This window comes from Panthera pardus, unplaced genomic scaffold, assembly GCF_024362965.1.
Source record: "Panthera pardus isolate Hobbes unplaced genomic scaffold, ASM2436296v1 HiC_scaffold_17, whole genome shotgun sequence".
In the NCBI taxonomy this organism is placed as follows: Eukaryota; Metazoa; Chordata; class Mammalia; order Carnivora; family Felidae; genus Panthera; species Panthera pardus.
This window is the reverse complement of record NW_026526732.1, coordinates 39046021-39057110: the sequence shown is the minus strand read 5'-3', so window position 1 is coordinate 39057110 and position 11090 is coordinate 39046021. Positions and strand designations below refer to the sequence as shown.

The following is an 11090-nucleotide window of genomic DNA, read 5'->3' as shown; positions in this document are numbered from 1 at the left end:
TGGTAGTAAGAGCAGTTTCACTGTAGAGAGGCAAACAGAACCCTAACTGGAGATCGTTCCAGAGAAAACAGGAGTGAGTATTTCAACTCATTTCAAATAGAGTGGGGCTACTGGAGGATTTTTTTTTAAGACTAGAGATATTATAGTATGTTTACTGATAGAGGCAATCTAGTAACTAGCAAGGGAAAAAAAATCATGATATAAGAGACAAAGGAGAGAAATGCTGTAATGATGGCATTGAGTAGGTAAAAGAGGATGCAATCTAGTGTATAAGTTGAAAGATTAACTTTAGGAATATGGAGAATTCATCCATAATACAAGAAGAAGGAAAGTGTACAGTAACTAATTTATGGCAGATGTGGGCATCGGAGATTGTAGAGTTCTCTTCTGATTGCTTCTGTTTTCTCACTGAAATAAAAAGCAAGATCTAGACTAGGTTATGTTGTAGTAACAAACAGCCTCCCTCTGTATTGCAGCAGTTCAACACATCAAAGGCGTGTTTCTCTCTTGCTAAATGTCTATTGTTGATCAGCCTGGGAATGCTGCTCTGACTCATCCATGGGGCTAGAGGCTCTCTGTGCTCCTCTATGGCTGACACTGAAAAGAGAAGAGTGGCATACTGCCACTTAGAGCCTCTGTCTGGAAGTGTTATATCACCCTTCTACGTGTCATTGGCCAAAATAAGCAACACTGCCATATCTAATTCAAAGTGGGGCTATGGGTACAGTCTTACTATGCTTCTGGAAGGAAAGGAAACCAGAACATTTGTGAGTGGAAGAGGAGGTTTGGATGATTATGGAGAGTGAAGGCATAAAATAATGTTTTGGAGAGTGGGATAACAGGTGTAAATATGACTAAGGACTGAATGAATGCCAAGGATGGGGGGGGGGGGCATATGTTAAAACCGGTTAGGGTGATGGGCTAGGTGGTACCAGATGAAGGAAGGATCAGAGATAAAGTGGTCAGGTCCCGTGGAGGAAAACAAAACTAAATAAACAAAAGATCCAGTAGAATAAAAAAGAGGAGGATGTTTGATTTGCAGAAGTACATAATGAGGAACATTCTAGAGATGGGTGCCGTGAAGCAATGGGACTGCAAGCCAGATGGTGGATGTGCAGTGCAACCTGTAAGTTCTCTTTTTGAGCGGCCCTGCCCGCTTCTTTTGCCAACAGTGCCTTGATTTCCTTTTGATTTCCTTACTCACACTGGGTTCATTTAGTCTTCATGGGTATCTCTACATGTATTTGCAACTTGCTTTGCAAAATACATGTGAGCTCTCTTTACTTTGTGTAGCAAGCTATAAAGACTTTCTCCAGTTGCCTAAATTATCAGGAGTCAGAAGACATTAAGTTGACAAGAAATTGGGCATATATTATTTTTGAGAGGCCCTATTTTAAAGATGATAATGGATCTGAGGGGATTTTATTATCCAAAAATAAATTGTTATGACAATTCAAAAAGTACTGTCACCTTATTACTTTTCTAAACTGTAAAGATTGGTCAGGACTTGTAACAGGGCTTTATTGCTTCCTTGTCATGAAAAATACCAACAAGAAGCGACTATGGTACATAGAGTAATGGCCTCCCAAGGACGTCTGTCTGCTAATCTCCAGAGCCTGTGCATATGTTATAGTTCATGGCCAAGGGGAATGGGAGCACATGAAATTTAGTTTGCTAATCAGCTGGATTTAAAATAGGGAGATTATGTTGAATTATCTAGACGGGCCTTGAAGGTTGAAGAAGGGGACACAAGAGTAAGTATCATAGTGATGCCATGTGAAAAAGATTCAACTGGCCATTGCTGGCTTTGAAGATGGAAGGTGGTCATGAGCCAGGGAAAATGGCAATCTCTAAAAGGTATAAAAGGCAAGAAAATTAGATTTTCCTCTCAAACCTCCAGAAAGGAATGCAGCCTGGCCAACATCTTTCTGTTGGCCCAGTGAGACCTGTTTTGGACTTCTGACTCCCAGGACTGTTAGATAATAAATTTTTGCTGGATGAAGTGTGTTCTAAGTTTGTGGTAATGTGGTAAAGCAGCAATAGGAAGCTAATAGAGTGACTCCTCATATTGGACGACCGGCCTTGACCCTTTTTTCTTCCCCCAAAGAAGGGAAATTGGCAATCCCAAACCTTGGTCCCTACCAAATCACTACCAAACCAGTGACTTATTTCAAGGTCAATCAGTAGTGTTGGAGGAAATCTGAATCAACTTGTCTCTCCAGAAGGATCGTCTGTGTTAAGCAATGGGCAAGGAAAACTATTTGGCACCACTTACTTGAGTCAGTTGGAAGAAAAGATGAAATTCGTAGGCTCTCTCTAGACGGCTTCTTCCCTTGGGCTCACTATACATTTCAGGTGAATCCGTGAATATCCTGAAATGGTCTACAAGTTGAGTTGCTTCTGAGGACTTTTATGGTGAACAGATCCTTCCAGAGATCTGTGACCAGAAAGAGAAAGTTGCTAGCTATGCAGCTGTGGTGTCGCACACAATGCTGTGGTCTTGGTGTTACAGTTAAAAAAAAAAGCTACAACTGATGGAGCCTCTGCTATGATGTGTGTTGTCACACAGCTCACCGCGCTTTAACCCTCCCAGCCTCCCTCCTAGCTATTAATAATCCCCCGTTTCACATGAGAAAATTGTGTTGCACAGAAGCTGACGAACTGGCCTCAGTTTTGTAGCCAGGGAATGGTGGTGCCATCTTCCTCCACCTCTTTCTTTACATGACATCCTGCTGCTCCCCAGCCAGCTGCCTGTCCGTACCTGTTTCTTATTATTGTAAGTATTAAATGAGACTCTATGCATGAAATAGATTTTGTAACTACTTAGGTAAAGAATTGGGGGAGAGAATAGAGAGCAGTAGATCAATTGAGACAATCTGCCTTGAAAACAATCATAAGTATGCTTTAGCAACTGACTGAACAGAGTAGAGACCAAGTCTGACCAAGATCCAAATTCTTTTTTTCCTCCTTAAGATATTCGAGGAAGAAATATTGCTTCTGCCTGCTGTATCTTCATAGATTATAAAAGAAGTTAATAGTTGACCTACATCAGTGGTTCTCAACCTCAAGGTGATTTTGCCCCAAGGGAACACTTGCAATGTTTGGAGACATTTTGGGTTGTCATAAAGTGGGGGTTGCACCTAGTGGGCGGAGGCCAGGGCTGCTGCTAAAATTCCTACGGGCATACAACAACCTCCCACAACAAAGAATCACCTGGCACAAAATGTCACCAGTGCCACAGTCTGTGGGGCCAAGGAGAAAATGCTTACAATTAAATTCCTTATATTGTTGATGAATTATAAGAGGCAGAAAACTGATGTTATGTTTATATTAAAATGAATAAGGAAATAGAGGTGCCTGGGTGGCTCAATTAAGCATCCGACTCTTGATTTCGGCTTAGGTCATGATCTGGCTCGTGGTTTGTGAATTCTAGCCCTGCATTGGGCTCTGCGCTGACAGCATGGAACCTGCTTGGGATTCTCTGTCTCCCTCTCCCTCTCTCTCTCTCTGCCCACCCCCCTCCGCTCAAATATAAATAAACTTTGAAAAAAAATAAAATGGGTAAGGAAATAAAACAAACAAGTTTCACATGTAACCCCTCTTTCTTCAGAGGCACAGAAAAGCTCCTGACGGACGCCGTGCAGAGATCAGGGAAATTAGAGGAAGGTTTTGATCATTTCTGTAACTAGGTAAAAGCGGAGCAACTCCTCTCACAGACCGTCAACGTGGGATAGTAAGTGTGGGAGCGAAGGAACAGTACGAGAGGAATGCTTATTCGCGAGAAGGAGATGGGGCTCTGTTCTCTTTTGCCACTTCTCTTGCCTGCAGCGTAGGACTGCAGTGCAGGAGAGAAGTCAGAGCGTGTACCTCCCCTGTAAAACCAGACTGTAACTAAAGAGCTCGGGAAGACTTCCTGCCGAGATGGGCAGCAGCTGAGCTCTCCAAGCCTGTGGTGGCTGAGGGTGATGGCAAACACATTGCCAGGGACGAGGTGCCTTCTTCCAGCTAACCTTAAGCAGAGCAAGGACGGTTTGGCTCCAGGCCAACCGCCATCAAAAGGTGAGATAGTCACCTTTGCACGTATCTGGATTACAGGGTGAAGGATTCCTACGTGTACAAAGGCAACATTACTGTTTTGTTTTATTTTAAATTATCTGAGTAAATAATTCCTTTGCATCAGTTTTCTGGTAAGCCCTCACATCTTCTCTGTAGGTGTCCATCTTCAGAGACTAAAATATAGTCATAGTTGTACAGGTACCTTTAGCTGCTCTATCACCCCATCTTTATCATAAGGAACAGGCTCCGACTTTAAGAATTCTTTAACTTAAGAAGTCCATATCTGAGCTCATGGAATATTTCTTCGTTTTATCATGACGGCTGACACTAGACAGAAAGATTCTTGTAGGTAGACACTGTCCAAACCATCTTTTATCCACAGAACCTAAAGCCTAGCCTGACATTCCCCTAGATACGGTGACAAGAAAATGGCAAGTGGGAGGGGAACGTAGAAGGGAGACCCATTTGGGGACAGAATCATCTTGCCCAAAGGCGTTCGTAGAGTGGCACAAATCAGGAGCTTAAAATGTTAATCTGAGGAACAAAACCAGTCTCTGGGAGACGGTTGCCAACTTCTACCAGAGGAGATGCCATTGATCTAAAGACTCCAGATTTTGTGTGAAGCAAGAGTATCCTGGATTGGGAGACACATGTGCCCCTCTTCTCCTGTGCCCGGGTGAGGCTGGGGTGGCAAGGAGCTGGGGAGGAAGCTATCAGACTTCCAGGAGATCCTTCCTGTCTCCAAGCCCACGCACGGTCCACCTACCACCACAGCCACGGCAGCAGCCACATCTGTTCTGCTCCTTCTGCTGCTTCCTATTCTCTCTTTTGAGCTTGTAAACTGCCTTCAAATGGGAGCAGCTATGAGCCTGTATGTGCCTTCAGCTGTTTCTAATTCTCTCCCAGGCCCACTCTCTCCCAGTAAATGACACATTGTAGAAGGTGTTTTATAGCTCTACTTGTTAATAGAGCCAGACAGTTCTGTAACAAAACCTAGCACAGCAATCAAGGTTAAAACACAAAATCATACAATAGGAGTAAGATAAATAGAATTTCATCTATAAAAGAAGGAGCTGGACCATCTAATTTTTAAAGTGCCTTCCAATTCTAAAATTCTAACCTATAAAACAACATTTCCTCAAAGTCGAGGTATATGTTGTTTTGTGCTTGGGCTGTTGGAACACTCCCCTGTTAGCGGAGTTAGCTTGTCTTCACAGATTCTACTATAAACAAGTGAATGAATGATAAAGGGATAATTGAATCTGCTCCTTTTCTCTGTGCCAGAGATTCAGGACTGAATGTCTATATAGGACTCCACATTGCGTTTAAATATACATTTTTTTTTTATGTGATAGAGAGTGTAGGCCGGGGAGAGGGGCAGAGGGAAGAGAGATCTTAAGCAGGCTCCACACTCAGTGCGGACCCTGACGCAGGGCTCAATCCCACAACCCTGGGATCATGACCTGAGCCAAAATCAAGAGCTGACTGCCCAACTCACTGAGCCACCTAGGCGCCCCATTAGTTATTTTTTTTCTTTTACTTATCATTGTGTTTAAAAAATAATAATTGTCAGTAAATAATTGCAGGCTGCACTATCAGATAAAATATTTTTTCTTTAAACTTTCCCTATTAATGAGCATTTTCTTCCTTCTTTTGAGATGAGAAAAAAATTCTGAATAGGTATCAAGGCCTCAGTTTAACTCAGTTAATGAAAAATTAACCCATCATCCTTTGTTACTTTGTGATTAATGTTGGTCCACTGCCAACTAGTTGCTACTGAGTTGATCTATAAGCTCAGAGAGGATCTATTAATGAAGAAGTAACAAGCAAAATAGTAAAGTGCTGTTGAACAGATATGTGTATACTGTCCACATCCCTGTTCAGGATGGGTAAGAGAGGAGGGTGTGAGAATAAGCAGTGCGTTCTCGCCTTCTCAGTAAAGACAAGAAGAAATACAAACTTCTTGGAGTTTGGCTCCTTTGGCAATTATTTCCCCGCCGTTTAGACACCGCCTGTAGTATTAGAAGATTTCCACTAGGTGGCACCATGTAATCAGGGTTCCTTTTCATCAGCAGCCCGAAGCCTGCTGGGCCTTTCTGAATCATGAAATAATTTATTGTTCTGTGTTAATTTGGACTTACAGAAAGCTTTCACCTCTCTCTACACTTCTGTGACTTTTTCTATCTTTCTACTTTCCTGTATTTTATTTTGGTTCTTGGAAATCTGGGTCAAAACCTAGGGATAGGCATAGAGTTGATGGCCACCATGGTAGTGATAATCATGACAGATGACTTAGAGACACTGATAGTGACCTTTTACTGAAGACTTATGATGTATTTCTAGGTATTGCTTCCAAGACTCACAGAAACTCTGCAAGATTGCCTTCGCTTTATGAACAAAGAAACTAAGGTTCAGAGATCTGAAGCAACTTTCCCAAGGATACCCAACAAGGAGGTAAAGAGGCACAGCATGAATCCAAGTTTATGTAATTGCCAAGGTATTAATGATCCTTGGGTCATTCACAGAAGTTGAATATTGGTTGCAATGAGAAAAAACAGGAGTCTAGCCTTTGTGAAGTTCATAATCTAAAAGAGGATATAAAGTAAAAATAAGGGAAATAGAGCAAATTTTTTGTAATACAAATGAAAAAAATATGTATATGTATATATATATGACATTTATAAGACCATAAATTTATAAGGAGTGTGAGATTACTAGTTGTAGAGTCAAGAAGACGTCCTGAAGTCGATTCTTCTCTTGGAGTAGAATTTTTCTGTGGGGACAGTTCTGAAGACAGGAGTGATAAAGGCAGAAAAAAGAGCAGATATTCTTGGATTTAGCTCTCAAACTCAGGAATCTCTATTGTTCATGGTGGGTTTCTTTTTTTCATGACACTCAGATTTGCTCTATGCCCTTGGAGGTGATATCTCAGCTAGAGCTGTATACGTAGATGAAGAGACCTAAGGAAAACGTTTTGAGGGTTAAGAAACCCAACTATTCCAGATTCTTTATCCTGTAGAACCATAAGAACAGCAAGAGCCAGGAATATCATAATACTAAAATAAATGAATGTTTATTTGCTGGAGGCTGGGCATCCCACCTGGTACCTTGCATGCATCACTGAACTTAATCTTAACCCAACTCCATAAAATGTTCATTAAATTAGTATTCCCTCAGAATGTCGAGTTTAGGCAGGTTGTGTAACTCACCAAAGAGTGCACAGCTAGTAAGTGATGAGGCCGAGATTTCATCCAAATTGGCAGATCAAAGAACCCAGCTTTTAACCTTTAAATACAGTGCTTCCATTTAACATGCATGCTACATGGCAGTGAGCAAACGCTCTGGCCATCGTAATACTAACTTGATTTTGATTTATAAGATTCAAAGAGCTTTCAAGGATGTTATTGGATTTGAGGCTAGCAGAAATCCAGTGAGAAAGACAGTTTAGATTTTCTTACCTCTCCCTTCCCTTCCACTGTCCTTCCTGCCCCTGCTGATGGATACACATGCCTCCAACAAAGAGTTTACTAACTTAGGTTAAGTCACAGAGCTACTAAGTGGCAGACACTTGAACCCAAAATTCTCATCCTTAGCCCGTTGCCTTTCTCCTCCAATAGCAGCACCCCTTTATAGTAAATAATGTATTATTAGGTAAAATTTCTGCCATTGGCACTGAGAATACATTATCTCCAAGAGTTTCTGTTAAAAGTCAAACAAGCTATATAGGAAAAACTGCATGAATATCAAATAATACATAATGGTATATATTTTAAATTACTTAAAACTCCCTGCAAAGGAAGAAGAATCAGAAATGCTTTTCCAAATATTTTACATGAATGATTTTGGAGACATATGCAGTGATTTGTAAAACTATTTGCAATCAACATCTGTGTTTTTTATGTGTTATAAATAGAGAGGTCTGCACTTTATTAATACAAACAGAACATAGTAGAGTTTAAAGGTAAGAAAGCTGTTCAGTTACAGCCTGAGATATTACAGTAAGCTTTTATACAGTCCCAATATTTCCAATACCCTCTAAGCTGCAAAATTCTGTGAACTCAAGTGAGGGAAGAGTGGTCCAAAGGAAAGGACCCTAGGGTAGTCATCAGTTGGGTGAGGAGTCAACAAAGGAAGTGTATGATGTAGTCACTACACCACTCTGGACCCCAGGCTCCTCGTCTGTAACAGGAGAACCCCAGAAGACCTCTAAGATCCCTATACTTCTAAAGAATAGTTCTTAATCTGAATCATATTTTGAGATTTGTGTTATTCAGCAGAAGATCCAGAACTTTTAAGAATGGTCCAGGCTGAGAAGTAGATTGTGAACTTTCCATTATTCTTTTAAAATTATTTTTTATTATTTATTCATTTTTATGGAGACTTTTTTTTCTTTGTTGAAAAACCTAAGACTTGGGCACATCAAATAAAACCAATTTCTGGGGGAGAAAAATCAAAACCCACAACGGAAAAAAAAAAAGTTAACACTGTCTGGGCCACAGCAGAACCCAGAGGATATATTCGTTTAGTTGAAAAATTCTAGGTACTTCCTAAAAATATGGAATGCTTCATGAACTTGCATGTCTTCCTTGTGCAGAGGTGATGCTCATCTTCTTTGTGTTGTTCCAATGTTAATATATGTGCTGCCAAAGCGAGCACCCATTACTCTTTTTTACGTGAATTCACAGGTGGTGAAAAAACATTTTGACGTGGGAAGCTCAGGTTTTATTTTCAAAGCACCCACCTGGCTGCTTCCACTGCAACAGGCAGGATGGATGTATAGTCTCAGGTCCTTTGCCATTGTTGGTAGAAAAAGTGGTCAAATGCTGTGCAAAGAGAAAATGCTAATGAACACAGATTCACTCCTCTGGTTGACAGTTGCTTTGACTCTGGCCCACAGAGAGGCCATACTGGTTTCTGATGACAGATGGCGCACTTCACCAAAAGATCATCACCACAACCTGACGGTTGGGCGGGAGCCTTACCACTTTATTCTTTCCTTTTAATGGGCTGCAGATGTTCAGTATATATGAATGTGGCATGCATGAATATCCAAAAAGTGATTATCAAGGCATCGCATTCCTTTGGATGATAAACTTCGTTCAGCACTGAAAGAAGAAAAAGGGTAAAAAGAGAAGGGTGAGAGTGGGGGAGGGGAGAGAAATCTTTAAAAAACTTCCAATGTTTCAAGAAATGTTTGTATTCTCTTGTGGGCCACCTGTAAACTAATTTAAAAATTTGAGTTGCAAATTAGTGTGCCAACGAGGTAGCCTTAGGTTTGATTCTGCAGGTAGAAGGAATTGGGTTTTTAGGATCCCTAAGCCACAGCATTGAGCTTGTATGTACCAGACCAAATTCTTGCAAACTTTCAAAGGTACAAATGCTATTCTTAGTTAGAAAGAAAAACCTGAAGGATTGTAAATAGAAATTAAAAACTTAGGATTTAATAAACTATGGTTCAAATGTAACACACAACTCCCAGAAAGCAAGGCACAAGTATTTGGTCCCCTGGTTTAAACTGATGGTATCACAGGATGCATCTTTTTATACCTTTCAAGTAATGAATATCTTTGTGTTCATGAAATAGAAGGCGTTGGAATTTTCCTTGGCCTCCTAGCCAAGTTGGCTGCCCCTGTGTTAACCTCCCAGGTATGGTCAACTGTCTAGCTTATGTACCAGTGTCCCTGTTTTATGCTTGAATTCCTCCAAAGATGGAGAACTCACTGTCTCTCATGATGACCCACCTTGGACAGTACTTCTTATTAAATCATTCTACTTATGTTAAAATGAAATTTGTTTACCCGAAGTTCTTTTTTTTTTAATCCATCAATGAAACAATAGTTCAAGAAGCATTTCATAGTATCTGCTACATGTCAGGCCCTGTTAGTCCTTAGGAATAAAAAGATGAGAAAATTATATATAGTTTAGCTGATCTTGTGGGATTTATAATCCAATTGGATGGATCTCTCCATTTTTTCCATCCTAATTCTTCTAGAAAATAGGTCATACTCCTGTGGACAACAGTGGTACTCTACTGTAGGTACATCAGCATCTCAGTAGAGAAAGGGGCTATAACCTGAAGGGGTCCCTAAGTGACTCTATTTACCACCACAGCCCTATTTAAGAGTCATTGTTCTAATGCTTTTCTATTCCTCCAGAAGTCCAATCTTACTCCAGCAGGATGTCAGATCAAATATCTGAAGAAAACTGTCATATTTCTTTCTTCCCTCCATAATCATTTCTTCCAGTTAAACATGCCACATAATTCAAACTATGATTATTTTATTCTGAAGAAAAGATGGCCTCAAAAAAAGCTGTTGAGAGCAGCTCTAAAGGCAGAAGAAATCTGTGAGAAGTGAACCTGAATCCATCAGGCCAAAGCAACAGCCGAGGAAGAAGAGAGGTGACCAGCAGGGAGAAGCCTGAGCTTTGTGTGATGCCCTGTAGATGTGGTCTTTCCAGAAGAACATCGTCCACAGTGACCAACCAAAAGTGTGGGGAGCACAGAGAAGAAAAGGCAAGTGGATGCACTTAGTTCCCCATCTTCTTGTCTTCTTTCGTTCTGAGGCACAACAGATTGTTCCTTGATGGGGGTTAGAAACCAGGTAGAAGAAAGCAAATTCTGTACTGTGAGCAAGTTAAGATTTAGAGACAGCTACAGAGAAGCAGGGAAAGACAGAGAGAGAGGGGGGAAAGAGGAAGAAGAAGAAGAAGAAAAGACAAGCTAAGATAAAAATCATTCCCACTTATATAGCTGGAATGTTTATAATGTAAAGAGACAGCTGCATTAAAGGATTAGGCCCCACTGCCTGATTAACATCATTTGATCTTTTGCTATTGAAAAGACCCTGTGTATTTTCAAAGGCAGTGGGTTTCTTAAATAAAACCAGGAGTCTGGGTTAGCAGAAAGCTGTTAAAAAACAACGCACTTTTAGTTTAGTAATCTTTTTGTCCTACCTGCTTCATAGTCTTCAATTTCCTTCTTTGTGTTCTTGGGGGAGGGGGCTGCACCTAAATCTGAAAATTGGGGCTCCAGG

The 11090-nt window shown here is 40.8% G+C and overlaps 1 long non-coding RNA gene and 1 other non-coding gene across 2 annotated transcripts; one reads left to right on the top strand and one right to left on the bottom strand.

Annotated features, from left to right (window-relative positions):
• Positions 1-3621: 3621 nt before the first annotated feature.
• On the top strand, positions 3622-10568 carry LOC128777820 (uncharacterized). The gene is made up of 3 exons (XR_008423141.1): positions 3622-3689; positions 6400-6510; positions 10302-10568. It is a non-coding gene; the product is annotated as an uncharacterized LOC128777820 (long non-coding RNA).
• Positions 8606-8712, bottom strand: LOC128777842 (U6 spliceosomal RNA). The gene has a single exon (XR_008423160.1). It is a non-coding gene; the product is annotated as a U6 spliceosomal RNA (small nuclear RNA).
• Positions 10569-11090: the final 522 nt, after the last annotated feature.